We start from the raw sequence: 12,678 nt of genomic DNA on the forward strand, positions 1-12,678 counted from the left end.
CGAGTGCACAACAGTAAAGGACATGAGTCAATGTGCAGTTGTGTATCGTGGAAGGTTTACAAACGTCTTGTGAGCCCGGATAGCTCAGTCGGTAGAGCATTAGGCTTTTAACCTAAGGGTCCAGGGTTCAAGTCCCTGTCCGGGCGGAAATTTTAATACTTTGGTAGTGATTCGTCTAGTAGAGGTGGAAACACTACGGAGAAGAATGCAACTACGCCGTTTCCTGACACCACAGTGCTTTAAACGGTAGCAGTTGCATGTGTCGGCAGAACTCGCGCTACCGGCAGTCGTGGCCGAGTGGTTAAGGCGTCTGACTCGAAATCAGATTCCCTCTGGGAGCGTAGGTTCGAGTCCTACCGGCTGCGTGCGATTTTGCGTAAAGAGCAGCAAATATTTTCACACACGTGAACGCGGATGCAAACCAATGACGCCACTCTCAACAAGACGAAAATTTAAGAATACTGAGTTTCGCAACGGCCGCTGCTTCCTGTGGCTACCGGTTCACCTCGCACTGACGCTGGGACTGCAGAAAGCCGTCGCAGGCCCACGAGTGCGCTCCCGTCATTTTCTCGCGCCGACGCCGAGTTTGTGAGTACACAGATGTGCTTGGAAGTGTTGGACAGAGCGAACATTCATTTCTTTTTAAGAATCGTAATTCAGTCATTCGAGTGCGGCAAAAGCAATGGTGCAGCGTTTCTTTTGTTAAGATCTTGCAGCTACTTGCAAGTATGTCCACCGCTTAAGACGACAGAAAAGCAGCGTCAGCGGTGCGTCAGTGGGAAGTCGGTGAAGTCGCCATTGGAGCCATAAGCCAGTAATTACGACATGTGAATCACTCGCACACCACGCAGCTGTACGGTAGCTCAGTCGGTAGAGCGTTAGGTTTTCAACCAAAGGGTGTTGGGTTCAAGCCCCTGTCTGGGCGAAAATTAATACACTTTCGTAACGGCTAATGTGCTGGCAATGGAAACACTAGAGAAAAGAGTGAGGCCACGCCGCTTTCTGCCATCGGATTGCTTCTAAAGATGTCACTTTCACTTGTCGGAAGACGATATTGCCACAGGCAGTCGTGGCCGAGTGGTTAAGGCGTCTGACTTGAAATCAGATTCCCTCTGGGAGCGTAGGTTCGAGTCCTGCCGACTGCGAAAATTTTCTCGCTCTCAGAAGAAGGACGTTCAGCTGCATCCTAGCGGTTGCGTCTCCACTAAACACGTGGATCGCCAGCAATGTGCAGGGTGCAGCGCTACAGTCGCGCCCAGAAGCCACAGCTCATCTCCTCGTCTCACAGCCGTCCACCAGGTGTCAGTGCAAGTGTCACCTCTCTGGGCAGTGCAGATGTGTCCATTTTAGCTTGCAGACGATGACGTGTAGCAATTTATGAGCTAGCGCAAGTCAAATGTTTTACCGTGTGTATCTGCTAGATGCTGCCTCTCACACGCTGGAGAGGCTCACTGCTTCTTGTGTCTCGTTCTTTGCACACGAGTTGCACGTGGCATCGATATAGCACAGGTTTTCTAGCGTCAGCGATGTCAATATTACATGAATCGAGTCGAAGTGTTTGCTTGTTACGATGATGGAAGCAGAAGAAATGTGTGTGGTACTTCACTGCATCTGCTGCTCGCCTTTCAGCGTCCCTGTGTCTTATCAGATGAAGATGACTGTGAAATTGGCGACGGGGCAGAGGTCAACGAAGACGTGCAAAACAGAGACGTTCAACGTCAGCCGAAATAGCTCAGTTGGGAGAGCGTTAGACTGAAGATCTAAAGGTCCCTGGTTCGATCCCGGGTTTCGGCATGCATTCGTTTTGAAGCTGACGCCAATGGAATTGCTCTGAGTTTGTGATAATGTAACTACCGCCGAGAACAAAAATGACTCCCTCCTGTAGCTGTTCTGGTTGTCCAGTGCATGCCATAAGAGGAACACAGTAGGCAAATGCCTGGGAAGCAAGAAAATAAAAAAAGTCCTACCTATTGCGTTCCCTTTTTTGTGTCAGGACGTGAAGAACGTCTCCAACGGAACCGTGAAATGAGCGAAAACGTGGGAAACATTGCATTCGAAATGCTTGTGAATTTTCCAGTTGCCCAGTGAGTGTCGACAGAACACGTAAATCCTCTGCTCCAACGTATGAGACGTAACGATTGCTGCAATTTGTTCTTGCGTCATGTGTCAGCATTCTTCGATAGTCTGTTACGAGCTTAGCACGATAAGTTTGTAGACAGCATCCAGGCGACGTTTTATTAGTTACAGCTCCATGCAGCGAGTGCACAACAGTAAAGGACATGAGTCAATGTGCAGTTGTGTATCGTGGAAGCTTTACAAACGTCTTGTGAGCCCGGATAGCTCAGTCGGTAGAGCATTAGGCTTTTAACCTAAGGGTCCAGGGTTCAAGTCCCTGTCCGGGCGGAAATTTTAATACTTTGGTAGTGATTCGTCTAGTAGAGGTGGAAACACTACGGAGAAGAATGCAACTACGCCGTTTCCTGACACCACAGTGCTTTAAACGGTAGCAGTTGCATGTGTCGGCAGAACTCGCGCTACCGGCAGTCGTGGCCGAGTGGTTAAGGCGTCTGACTCGAAATCAGATTCCCTCTGGGAGCGTAGGTTCGAGTCCTACCGGCTGCGTGCGATTTTGCGTAAAGAGCAGCAAATATTTTCACACACGTGAACGCGGATGCAAACCAATGACGCCACTCTCAACAAGACGAAAATTTAAGAATACTGAGTTTCGCAACGGCCGCTGCTTCCTGTGGCTACCGGTTCACCTCGCACTGACGCTGGGACTGCAGAAAGCCGTCGCAGGCCCACGAGTGCGCTCCCGTCATTTTCTCGCGCCGACGCCGAGTTTGTGAGTACACAGATGTGCTTGGAAGTGTTGGACAGAGCGAACATTCATTTCTTTTTAAGAATCGTAATTCAGTCATTCGAGTGCGGCAAAAGCAATGGTGCAGCGTTTCTTTTGTTAAGATCTCGCAGCTACTTGCAAGTATGTCCACCGCTTAAGACGACAGAAAAGCAGCGTCAGCGGTGCGTCAGTGGGAAGTCGGTGAAGTCGCCATTGGAGCCATAAGCCAGTAATTACGACATGTGAATCACTCGCACACCACGCAGCTGTACGGTAGCTCAGTCGGTAGAGCGTTAGGTTTTCAACCAAAGGGTGTTGGGTTCAAGCCCCTGTCTGGGCGAAAATTAATACACTTTCGTAACGGCTAATGTGCTGGCAATGGAAACACTAGAGAAAAGAGTGAGGCCACGCCGCTTTCTGCCATCGGATTGCTTCTAAAGATGTCACTTTCACTTGTCGGAAGACGATATTGCCACAGGCAGTCGTGGCCGAGTGGTTAAGGCGTCTGACTTGAAATCAGATTCCCTCTGGGAGCGTAGGTTCGAGTCCTGCCGACTGCGAAAATTTTCTCGCTCTCAGAAGAAGGACGTTCAGCTGCATCCTAGCGGTTGCGTCTCCACTAAACACGTGGATCGCCAGCAATGTGCAGGGTGCAGCGCTACAGTCGCGCCCAGAAGCCACAGCTCATCTCCTCGTCTCACAGCCGTCCACCAGGTGTCAGTGCAAGTGTCACCTCTCTGGGCAGTGCAGATGTGTCCATTTTAGCTTGCAGACGATGACGTGTAGCAATTTATGAGCTAGCGCAAGTCAAATGTTTTACCGTGTGTATCTGCTAGATGCTGCCTCTCACACGCTGGAGAGGCTCACTGCTTCTTGTGTCTCGTTCTTTGCACACGAGTTGCACGTGGCATCGATATAGCACAGGTTTTCTAGCGTCAGCGAAGTCAATATTACATGAATCGAGTCGAAGTGTTTGCTTGTTACGATGATGGAAGCAGAAGAAATGTGTGTGGTACTTCACTGCATCTGCTGCTCGCCTTTCAGCGTCCCTGTGTCTTATCAGATGAAGATGACTGTGAAATTGGCGACGGGGCAGAGGTCAACGAAGACGTGCAAAACAGAGACGTTCAACGTCAGCCGAAATAGCTCAGTTGGGAGAGCGTTAGACTGAAGATCTAAAGGTCCCTGGTTCGATCCCGGGTTTCGGCATGCATTCGTTTTGAAGCTGACGCCAATGGAATTGCTCTGAGTTTGTGATAATGTAACTACCGCCGAGAACAAAAATGACTCCCTCCTGTAGCTGTTCTGGTTGTCCAGTGCATGCCATAAGAGGAACACAGTAGGCAAATGCCTGGGAAGCAAGAAAATAAAAAAAGTCCTACCTATTGCGTTCCCTTTTTTGTGTCAGGACGTGAAGAACGTCTCCAACGGAACCGTGAAATGAGCGAAAACGTGGGAAACATTGCATTCGAAATGCTTGTGAATTTTCCAGTTGCCCAGTGAGTGTCGACAGAACACGTAAATCCTCTGCTCCAACGTATGAGACGTAACGATTGCTGCAATTTGTTCTTGCGTCATGTGTCAGCATTCTTCGATAGTCTGTTACGAGCTTAGCACGATAAGTTTGTAGACAGCATCCAGGCGACGTTTTATTAGTTACAGCTCCATGCAGCGAGTGCACAACAGTAAAGGACATGAGTCAATGTGCAGTTGTGTATCGTGGAAGCTTTACAAACGTCTTGTGAGCCCGGATAGCTCAGTCGGTAGAGCATTAGGCTTTTAACCTAAGGGTCCAGGGTTCAAGTCCCTGTCCGGGCGGAAATTTTAATACTTTGGTAGTGATTCGTCTAGTAGAGGTGGAAACACTACGGAGAAGAATGCAACTACGCCGTTTCCTGACACCACAGTGCTTTAAACGGTAGCAGTTGCATGTGTCGGCAGAACTCGCGCTACCGGCAGTCGTGGCCGAGTGGTTAAGGCGTCTGACTCGAAATCAGATTCCCTCTGGGAGCGTAGGTTCGAGTCCTACCGGCTGCGTGCGATTTTGCGTAAAGAGCAGCAAATATTTTCACACACGTGAACGCGGATGCAAACCAATGACGCCACTCTCAACAAGACGAAAATTTAAGAATACTGAGTTTCGCAACGGCCGCTGCTTCCTGTGGCTACCGGTTCACCTCGCACTGACGCTGGGACTGCAGAAAGCCGTCGCAGGCCCACGAGTGCGCTCCCGTCATTTTCTCGCGCCGACGCCGAGTTTGTGAGTACACAGATGTGCTTGGAAGTGTTGGACAGAGCGAACATTCATTTCTTTTTAAGAATCGTAATTCAGTCATTCGAGTGCGGCAAAAGCAATGGTGCAGCGTTTCTTTTGTTAAGATCTTGCAGCTACTTGCAAGTATGTCCACCGCTTAAGACGACAGAAAAGCAGCGTCAGCGGTGCGTCAGTGGGAAGTCGGTGAAGTCGCCATTGGAGCCATAAGCCAGTAATTACGACATGTGAATCACTCGCACACCACGCAGCTGTACGGTAGCTCAGTCGGTAGAGCGTTAGGTTTTCAACCAAAGGGTGTTGGGTTCAAGCCCCTGTCTGGGCGAAAATTAATACACTTTCGTAACGGCTAATGTGCTGGCAATGGAAACACTAGAGAAAAGAGTGAGGCCACGCCGCTTTCTGCCATCGGATTGCTTCTAAAGATGTCACTTTCACTTGTCGGAAGACGATATTGCCACAGGCAGTCGTGGCCGAGTGGTTAAGGCGTCTGACTTGAAATCAGATTCCCTCTGGGAGCGTAGGTTCGAGTCCTGCCGACTGCGAAAATTTTCTCGCTCTCAGAAGAAGGACGTTCAGCTGCATCCTAGCGGTTGCGTCTCCACTAAACACGTGGATCGCCAGCAATGTGCAGGGTGCAGCGCTACAGTCGCGCCCAGAAGCCACAGCTCATCTCCTCGTCTCACAGCCGTCCACCAGGTGTCAGTGCAAGTGTCACCTCTCTGGGCAGTGCAGATGTGTCCATTTTAGCTTGCAGACGATGACGTGTAGCAATTTATGAGCTAGCGCAAGTCAAATGTTTTACCGTGTGTATCTGCTAGATGCTGCCTCTCACACGCTGGAGAGGCTCACTGCTTCTTGTGTCTCGTTCTTTGCACACGAGTTGCACGTGGCATCGATATAGCACAGGTTTTCTAGCGTCAGCGAAGTCAATATTACATGAATCGAGTCGAAGTGTTTGCTTGTTACGATGATGGAAGCAGAAGAAATGTGTGTGGTACTTCACTGCATCTGCTGCTCGCCTTTCAGCGTCCCTGTGTCTTATCAGATGAAGATGACTGTGAAATTGGCGACGGGGCAGAGGTCAACGAAGACGTGCAAAACAGAGACGTTCAACGTCAGCCGAAATAGCTCAGTTGGGAGAGCGTTAGACTGAAGATCTAAAGGTCCCTGGTTCGATCCCGGGTTTCGGCATGCATTCGTTTTGAAGCTGACGCCAATGGAATTGCTCTGAGTTTGTGATAATGTAACTACCGCCGAGAACAAAAATGACTCCCTCCTGTAGCTGTTCTGGTTGTCCAGTGCATGCCATAAGAGGAACACAGTAGGCAAATGCCTGGGAAGCAAGAAAATAAAAAAAGTCCTACCTATTGCGTTCCCTTTTTTGTGTCAGGACGTGAAGAACGTCTCCAACGGAACCGTGAAATGAGCGAAAACGTGGGAAACATTGCATTCGAAATGCTTGTGAATTTTCCAGTTGCCCAGTGAGTGTCGACAGAACACGTAAATCCTCTGCTCCAACGTATGAGACGTAACGATTGCTGCAATTTGTTCTTGCGTCATGTGTCAGCATTCTTCGATAGTCTGTTACGAGCTTAGCACGATAAGTTTGTAGACAGCATCCAGGCGACGTTTTATTAGTTACAGCTCCATGCAGCGAGTGCACAACAGTAAAGGACATGAGTCAATGTGCAGTTGTGTATCGTGGAAGCTTTACAAACGTCTTGTGAGCCCGGATAGCTCAGTCGGTAGAGCATTAGGCTTTTAACCTAAGGGTCCAGGGTTCAAGTCCCTGTCCGGGCGGAAATTTTAATACTTTGGTAGTGATTCGTCTAGTAGAGGTGGAAACACTACGGAGAAGAATGCAACTACGCCGTTTCCTGACACCACAGTGCTTTAAACGGTAGCAGTTGCATGTGTCGGCAGAACTCGCGCTACCGGCAGTCGTGGCCGAGTGGTTAAGGCGTCTGACTCGAAATCAGATTCCCTCTGGGAGCGTAGGTTCGAGTCCTACCGGCTGCGTGCGATTTTGCGTAAAGAGCAGCAAATATTTTCACACACGTGAACGCGGATGCAAACCAATGACGCCACTCTCAACAAGACGAAAATTTAAGAATACTGAGTTTCGCAACGGCCGCTGCTTCCTGTGGCTACCGGTTCACCTCGCACTGACGCTGGGACTGCAGAAAGCCGTCGCAGGCCCACGAGTGCGCTCCCGTCATTTTCTCGCGCCGACGCCGAGTTTGTGAGTACACAGATGTGCTTGGAAGTGTTGGACAGAGCGAACATTCATTTCTTTTTAAGAATCGTAATTCAGTCATTCGAGTGCGGCAAAAGCAATGGTGCAGCGTTTCTTTTGTTAAGATCTTGCAGCTACTTGCAAGTATGTCCACCGCTTAAGACGACAGAAAAGCAGCGTCAGCGGTGCGTCAGTGGGAAGTCGGTGAAGTCGCCATTGGAGCCATAAGCCAGTAATTACGACATGTGAATCACTCGCACACCACGCAGCTGTACGGTAGCTCAGTCGGTAGAGCGTTAGGTTTTCAACCAAAGGGTGTTGGGTTCAAGCCCCTGTCTGGGCGAAAATTAATACACTTTCGTAACGGCTAATGTGCTGGCAATGGAAACACTAGAGAAAAGAGTGAGGCCACGCCGCTTTCTGCCATCGGATTGCTTCTAAAGATGTCACTTTCACTTGTCGGAAGACGATATTGCCACAGGCAGTCGTGGCCGAGTGGTTAAGGCGTCTGACTTGAAATCAGATTCCCTCTGGGAGCGTAGGTTCGAGTCCTGCCGACTGCGAAAATTTTCTCGCTCTCAGAAGAAGGACGTTCAGCTGCATCCTAGCGGTTGCGTCTCCACTAAACACGTGGATCGCCAGCAATGTGCAGGGTGCAGCGCTACAGTCGCGCCCAGAAGCCACAGCTCATCTCCTCGTCTCACAGCCGTCCACCAGGTGTCAGTGCAAGTGTCACCTCTCTGGGCAGTGCAGATGTGTCCATTTTAGCTTGCAGACGATGACGTGTAGCAATTTATGAGCTAGCGCAAGTCAAATGTTTTACCGTGTGTATCTGCTAGATGCTGCCTCTCACACGCTGGAGAGGCTCACTGCTTCTTGTGTCTCGTTCTTTGCACACGAGTTGCACGTGGCATCGATATAGCACAGGTTTTCTAGCGTCAGCGAAGTCAATATTACATGAATCGAGTCGAAGTGTTTGCTTGTTACGATGATGGAAGCAGAAGAAATGTGTGTGGTACTTCACTGCATCTGCTGCTCGCCTTTCAGCGTCCCTGTGTCTTATCAGATGAAGATGACTGTGAAATTGGCGACGGGGCAGAGGTCAACGAAGACGTGCAAAACAGAGACGTTCAACGTCAGCCGAAATAGCTCAGTTGGGAGAGCGTTAGACTGAAGATCTAAAGGTCCCTGGTTCGATCCCGGGTTTCGGCATGCATTCGTTTTGAAGCTGACGCCAATGGAATTGCTCTGAGTTTGTGATAATGTAACTACCGCCGAGAACAAAAATGACTCCCTCCTGTAGCTGTTCTGGTTGTCCAGTGCATGCCATAAGAGGAACACAGTAGGCAAATGCCTGGGAAGCAAGAAAATAAAAAAAGTCCTACCTATTGCGTTCCCTTTTTTGTGTCAGGACGTGAAGAACGTCTCCAACGGAACCGTGAAATGAGCGAAAACGTGGGAAACATTGCATTCGAAATGCTTGTGAATTTTCCAGTTGCCCAGTGAGTGTCGACAGAACACGTAAATCCTCTGCTCCAACGTATGAGACGTAACGATTGCTGCAATTTGTTCTTGCGTCATGTGTCAGCATTCTTCGATAGTCTGTTACGAGCTTAGCACGATAAGTTTGTAGACAGCATCCAGGCGACGTTTTATTAGTTACAGCTCCATGCAGCGAGTGCACAACAGTAAAGGACATGAGTCAATGTGCAGTTGTGTATCGTGGAAGCTTTACAAACGTCTTGTGAGCCCGGATAGCTCAGTCGGTAGAGCATTAGGCTTTTAACCTAAGGGTCCAGGGTTCAAGTCCCTGTCCGGGCGGAAATTTTAATACTTTGGTAGTGATTCGTCTAGTAGAGGTGGAAACACTACGGAGAAGAATGCAACTACGCCGTTTCCTGACACCACAGTGCTTTAAACGGTAGCAGTTGCATGTGTCGGCAGAACTCGCGCTACCGGCAGTCGTGGCCGAGTGGTTAAGGCGTCTGACTCGAAATCAGATTCCCTCTGGGAGCGTAGGTTCGAGTCCTACCGGCTGCGTGCGATTTTGCGTAAAGAGCAGCAAATATTTTCACACACGTGAACGCGGATGCAAACCAATGACGCCACTCTCAACAAGACGAAAATTTAAGAATACTGAGTTTCGCAACGGCCGCTGCTTCCTGTGGCTACCGGTTCACCTCGCACTGACGCTGGGACTGCAGAAAGCCGTCGCAGGCCCACGAGTGCGCTCCCGTCATTTTCTCGCGCCGACGCCGAGTTTGTGAGTACACAGATGTGCTTGGAAGTGTTGGACAGAGCGAACATTCATTTCTTTTTAAGAATCGTAATTCAGTCATTCGAGTGCGGCAAAAGCAATGGTGCAGCGTTTCTTTTGTTAAGATCTTGCAGCTACTTGCAAGTATGTCCACCGCTTAAGACGACAGAAAAGCAGCGTCAGCGGTGCGTCAGTGGGAAGTCGGTGAAGTCGCCATTGGAGCCATAAGCCAGTAATTACGACATGTGAATCACTCGCACACCACGCAGCTGTACGGTAGCTCAGTCGGTAGAGCGTTAGGTTTTCAACCAAAGGGTGTTGGGTTCAAGCCCCTGTCTGGGCGAAAATTAATACACTTTCGTAACGGCTAATGTGCTGGCAATGGAAACACTAGAGAAAAGAGTGAGGCCACGCCGCTTTCTGCCATCGGATTGCTTCTAAAGATGTCACTTTCACTTGTCGGAAGACGATATTGCCACAGGCAGTCGTGGCCGAGTGGTTAAGGCGTCTGACTTGAAATCAGATTCCCTCTGGGAGCGTAGGTTCGAGTCCTGCCGACTGCGAAAATTTTCTCGCTCTCAGAAGAAGGACGTTCAGCTGCATCCTAGCGGTTGCGTCTCCACTAAACACGTGGATCGCCAGCAATGTGCAGGGTGCAGCGCTACAGTCGCGCCCAGAAGCCACAGCTCATCTCCTCGTCTCACAGCCGTCCACCAGGTGTCAGTGCAAGTGTCACCTCTCTGGGCAGTGCAGATGTGTCCATTTTAGCTTGCAGACGATGACGTGTAGCAATTTATGAGCTAGCGCAAGTCAAATGTTTTACCGTGTGTATCTGCTAGATGCTGCCTCTCACACGCTGGAGAGGCTCACTGCTTCTTGTGTCTCGTTCTTTGCACACGAGTTGCACGTGGCATCGATATAGCACAGGTTTTCTAGCGTCAGCGATGTCAATATTACATGAATCGAGTCGAAGTGTTTGCTTGTTACGATGATGGAAGCAGAAGAAATGTGTGTGGTACTTCACTGCATCTGCTGCTCGCCTTTCAGCGTCCCTGTGTCTTATCAGATGAAGATGACTGTGAAATTGGCGACGGGGCAGAGGTCAACGAAGACGTGCAAAACAGAGACGTTCAACGTCAGCCGAAATAGCTCAGTTGGGAGAGCGTTAGACTGAAGATCTAAAGGTCCCTGGTTCGACCCGGGTTTCGGCATGCATTCGTTTTGAAGCTGACGCCAATGGAATTGCTCTGAGTTTGTGATAATGTAACTACCGCCGAGAACAAAAATGACTCCCTCCTGTAGCTGTTCTGGTTGTCCAGTGCATGCCATAAGAGGAACACAGTAGGCAAATGCCTGGGAAGCAAGAAAATAAAAAAAGTCCTACCTATTGCGTTCCCTTTTTTGTGTCAGGACGTGAAGAACGTCTCCAACGGAACCGTGAAATGAGCGAAAACGTGGGAAACATTGCATTCGAAATGCTTGTGAATTTTCCAGTTGCCCAGTGAGTGTCGACAGAACACGTAAATCCTCTGCTCCAACGTATGAGACGTAACGATTGCTGCAATTTGTTCTTGCGTCATGTGTCAGCATTCTTCGATAGTCTGTTACGAGCTTAGCACGATAAGTTTGTAGACAGCATCCAGGCGACGTTTTATTAGTTACAGCTCCATGCAGCGAGTGCACAACAGTAAAGGACATGAGTCAATGTGCAGTTGTGTATCGTGGAAGCTTTACAAACGTCTTGTGAGCCCGGATAGCTCAGTCGGTAGAGCATTAGGCTTTTAACCTAAGGGTCCAGGGTTCAAGTCCCTGTCCGGGCGGAAATTTTAATACTTTGGTAGTGATTCGTCTAGTAGAGGTGGAAACACTACGGAGAAGAATGCAACTACGCCGTTTCCTGACACCACAGTGCTTTAAACGGTAGCAGTTGCATGTGTCGGCAGAACTCGCGCTACCGGCAGTCGTGGCCGAGTGGTTAAGGCGTCTGACTCGAAATCAGATTCCCTCTGGGAGCGTAGGTTCGAGTCCTACCGGCTGCGTGCGATTTTGCGTAAAGAGCAGCAAATATTTTCACACACGTGAACGCGGATGCAAACCAATGACGCCACTCTCAACAAGACGAAAATTTAAGAATACTGAGTTTCGCAACGGCCGCTGCTTCCTGTGGCTACCGGTTCACCTCGCACTGACGCTGGGACTGCAGAAAGCCGTCGCAGGCCCACGAGTGCGCTCCCGTCATTTTCTCGCGCCGACGCCGAGTTTGTGAGTACACAGATGTGCTTGGAAGTGTTGGACAGAGCGAACATTCATTTCTTTTTAAGAATCGTAATTCAGTCATTCGAGTGCGGCAAAAGCAATGGTGCAGCGTTTCTTTTGTTAAGATCTCGCAGCTACTTGCAAGTATGTCCACCGCTTAAGACGACAGAAAAGCAGCGTCAGCGGTGCGTCAGTGGGAAGTCGGTGAAGTCGCCATTGGAGCCATAAGCCAGTAATTACGACATGTGAATCACTCGCACACCACGCAGCTGTACGGTAGCTCAGTCGGTAGAGCGTTAGGTTTTCAACCAAAGGGTGTTGGGTTCAAGCCCCTGTCTGGGCGAAAATTAATACACTTTCGTAACGGCTAATGTGCTGGCAATGGAAACACTAGAGAAAAGAGTGAGGCCACGCCGCTTTCTGCCATCGGATTGCTTCTAAAGATGTCACTTTCACTTGTCGGAAGACGATATTGCCACAGGCAGTCGTGGCCGAGTGGTTGCGGCGAGCGGACGTGTGTTGGGCTCGTGCCTGCTGCTGCCTTCGTGTGCTGCAGGCGGTGTCTTCGTCGTGTGTTTGGTGCTGCGCCTCGCAGCGTTCTCTCTTCTCTTCTAGTTCCTGTAAGTTTATTGACGCATTATTATGAACCGTGCTAACTCCGTACAGTGTGTTTTTGATAGGAACGCGGCTAGGCCGTCGCCTTTTGATGTACACGAATGGGTATTTTCGGAATTGCGTATTCCCGAATCTGATTTGGTCGGCATCCAGCTTGATTTTATTCAAAACTCTGTCTTTTTGAAACTTCCGAACGA

The 12,678-nt window shown here is 49.6% G+C and overlaps 22 non-coding genes across 22 annotated transcripts; all 22 read left to right on the plus strand.

Moving 5' to 3' along the window:
* Positions 1–73: 73 nt before the first annotated feature.
* On the plus strand, positions 74–146 carry Trnak-uuu (transfer RNA lysine (anticodon UUU)). The gene has a single exon. It is a non-coding gene; the product is annotated as a tRNA-Lys (tRNA).
* A 137-nt stretch (positions 147–283) lies between these two features.
* Positions 284–365, plus strand: Trnas-cga (transfer RNA serine (anticodon CGA)). Its single transcript has one exon. It is a non-coding gene; the product is annotated as a tRNA-Ser (tRNA).
* Positions 366–1,063: 698 nt separating this feature from the next.
* Trnas-uga (transfer RNA serine (anticodon UGA)) lies at positions 1,064–1,145 on the plus strand. Its single transcript has one exon. It is a non-coding gene; the product is annotated as a tRNA-Ser (tRNA).
* Positions 1,146–1,721: 576 nt separating this feature from the next.
* Trnaf-gaa (transfer RNA phenylalanine (anticodon GAA)) lies at positions 1,722–1,794 on the plus strand. Its single transcript has one exon. It is a non-coding gene; the product is annotated as a tRNA-Phe (tRNA).
* Positions 1,795–2,330: 536 nt separating this feature from the next.
* On the plus strand, positions 2,331–2,403 carry Trnak-uuu (transfer RNA lysine (anticodon UUU)). Its single transcript has one exon. It is a non-coding gene; the product is annotated as a tRNA-Lys (tRNA).
* A 137-nt stretch (positions 2,404–2,540) lies between these two features.
* Positions 2,541–2,622, plus strand: Trnas-cga (transfer RNA serine (anticodon CGA)). Its single transcript has one exon. It is a non-coding gene; the product is annotated as a tRNA-Ser (tRNA).
* A 698-nt stretch (positions 2,623–3,320) lies between these two features.
* Trnas-uga (transfer RNA serine (anticodon UGA)) lies at positions 3,321–3,402 on the plus strand. The gene has a single exon. It is a non-coding gene; the product is annotated as a tRNA-Ser (tRNA).
* A 576-nt stretch (positions 3,403–3,978) lies between these two features.
* Trnaf-gaa (transfer RNA phenylalanine (anticodon GAA)) lies at positions 3,979–4,051 on the plus strand. The gene has a single exon. It is a non-coding gene; the product is annotated as a tRNA-Phe (tRNA).
* Positions 4,052–4,587: 536 nt separating this feature from the next.
* Trnak-uuu (transfer RNA lysine (anticodon UUU)) lies at positions 4,588–4,660 on the plus strand. The gene has a single exon. It is a non-coding gene; the product is annotated as a tRNA-Lys (tRNA).
* Positions 4,661–4,797: 137 nt separating this feature from the next.
* Trnas-cga (transfer RNA serine (anticodon CGA)) lies at positions 4,798–4,879 on the plus strand. The gene has a single exon. It is a non-coding gene; the product is annotated as a tRNA-Ser (tRNA).
* A 698-nt stretch (positions 4,880–5,577) lies between these two features.
* Positions 5,578–5,659, plus strand: Trnas-uga (transfer RNA serine (anticodon UGA)). The gene has a single exon. It is a non-coding gene; the product is annotated as a tRNA-Ser (tRNA).
* A 576-nt stretch (positions 5,660–6,235) lies between these two features.
* On the plus strand, positions 6,236–6,308 carry Trnaf-gaa (transfer RNA phenylalanine (anticodon GAA)). Its single transcript has one exon. It is a non-coding gene; the product is annotated as a tRNA-Phe (tRNA).
* A 536-nt stretch (positions 6,309–6,844) lies between these two features.
* Trnak-uuu (transfer RNA lysine (anticodon UUU)) lies at positions 6,845–6,917 on the plus strand. Its single transcript has one exon. It is a non-coding gene; the product is annotated as a tRNA-Lys (tRNA).
* A 137-nt stretch (positions 6,918–7,054) lies between these two features.
* On the plus strand, positions 7,055–7,136 carry Trnas-cga (transfer RNA serine (anticodon CGA)). Its single transcript has one exon. It is a non-coding gene; the product is annotated as a tRNA-Ser (tRNA).
* A 698-nt stretch (positions 7,137–7,834) lies between these two features.
* Trnas-uga (transfer RNA serine (anticodon UGA)) lies at positions 7,835–7,916 on the plus strand. Its single transcript has one exon. It is a non-coding gene; the product is annotated as a tRNA-Ser (tRNA).
* A 576-nt stretch (positions 7,917–8,492) lies between these two features.
* Trnaf-gaa (transfer RNA phenylalanine (anticodon GAA)) lies at positions 8,493–8,565 on the plus strand. The gene has a single exon. It is a non-coding gene; the product is annotated as a tRNA-Phe (tRNA).
* Positions 8,566–9,101: 536 nt separating this feature from the next.
* Trnak-uuu (transfer RNA lysine (anticodon UUU)) lies at positions 9,102–9,174 on the plus strand. Its single transcript has one exon. It is a non-coding gene; the product is annotated as a tRNA-Lys (tRNA).
* Positions 9,175–9,311: 137 nt separating this feature from the next.
* On the plus strand, positions 9,312–9,393 carry Trnas-cga (transfer RNA serine (anticodon CGA)). The gene has a single exon. It is a non-coding gene; the product is annotated as a tRNA-Ser (tRNA).
* Positions 9,394–10,091: 698 nt separating this feature from the next.
* Trnas-uga (transfer RNA serine (anticodon UGA)) lies at positions 10,092–10,173 on the plus strand. Its single transcript has one exon. It is a non-coding gene; the product is annotated as a tRNA-Ser (tRNA).
* A 576-nt stretch (positions 10,174–10,749) lies between these two features.
* Trnaf-gaa (transfer RNA phenylalanine (anticodon GAA)) lies at positions 10,750–10,821 on the plus strand. Its single transcript has one exon. It is a non-coding gene; the product is annotated as a tRNA-Phe (tRNA).
* Positions 10,822–11,357: 536 nt separating this feature from the next.
* On the plus strand, positions 11,358–11,430 carry Trnak-uuu (transfer RNA lysine (anticodon UUU)). Its single transcript has one exon. It is a non-coding gene; the product is annotated as a tRNA-Lys (tRNA).
* A 137-nt stretch (positions 11,431–11,567) lies between these two features.
* On the plus strand, positions 11,568–11,649 carry Trnas-cga (transfer RNA serine (anticodon CGA)). Its single transcript has one exon. It is a non-coding gene; the product is annotated as a tRNA-Ser (tRNA).
* Positions 11,650–12,678: the final 1,029 nt, after the last annotated feature.

This window comes from Schistocerca nitens, unplaced genomic scaffold (genome assembly GCF_023898315.1).
Source record: "Schistocerca nitens isolate TAMUIC-IGC-003100 unplaced genomic scaffold, iqSchNite1.1 HiC_scaffold_385, whole genome shotgun sequence".
NCBI classification, from domain to species: Eukaryota; Metazoa; Arthropoda; class Insecta; order Orthoptera; family Acrididae; genus Schistocerca; species Schistocerca nitens.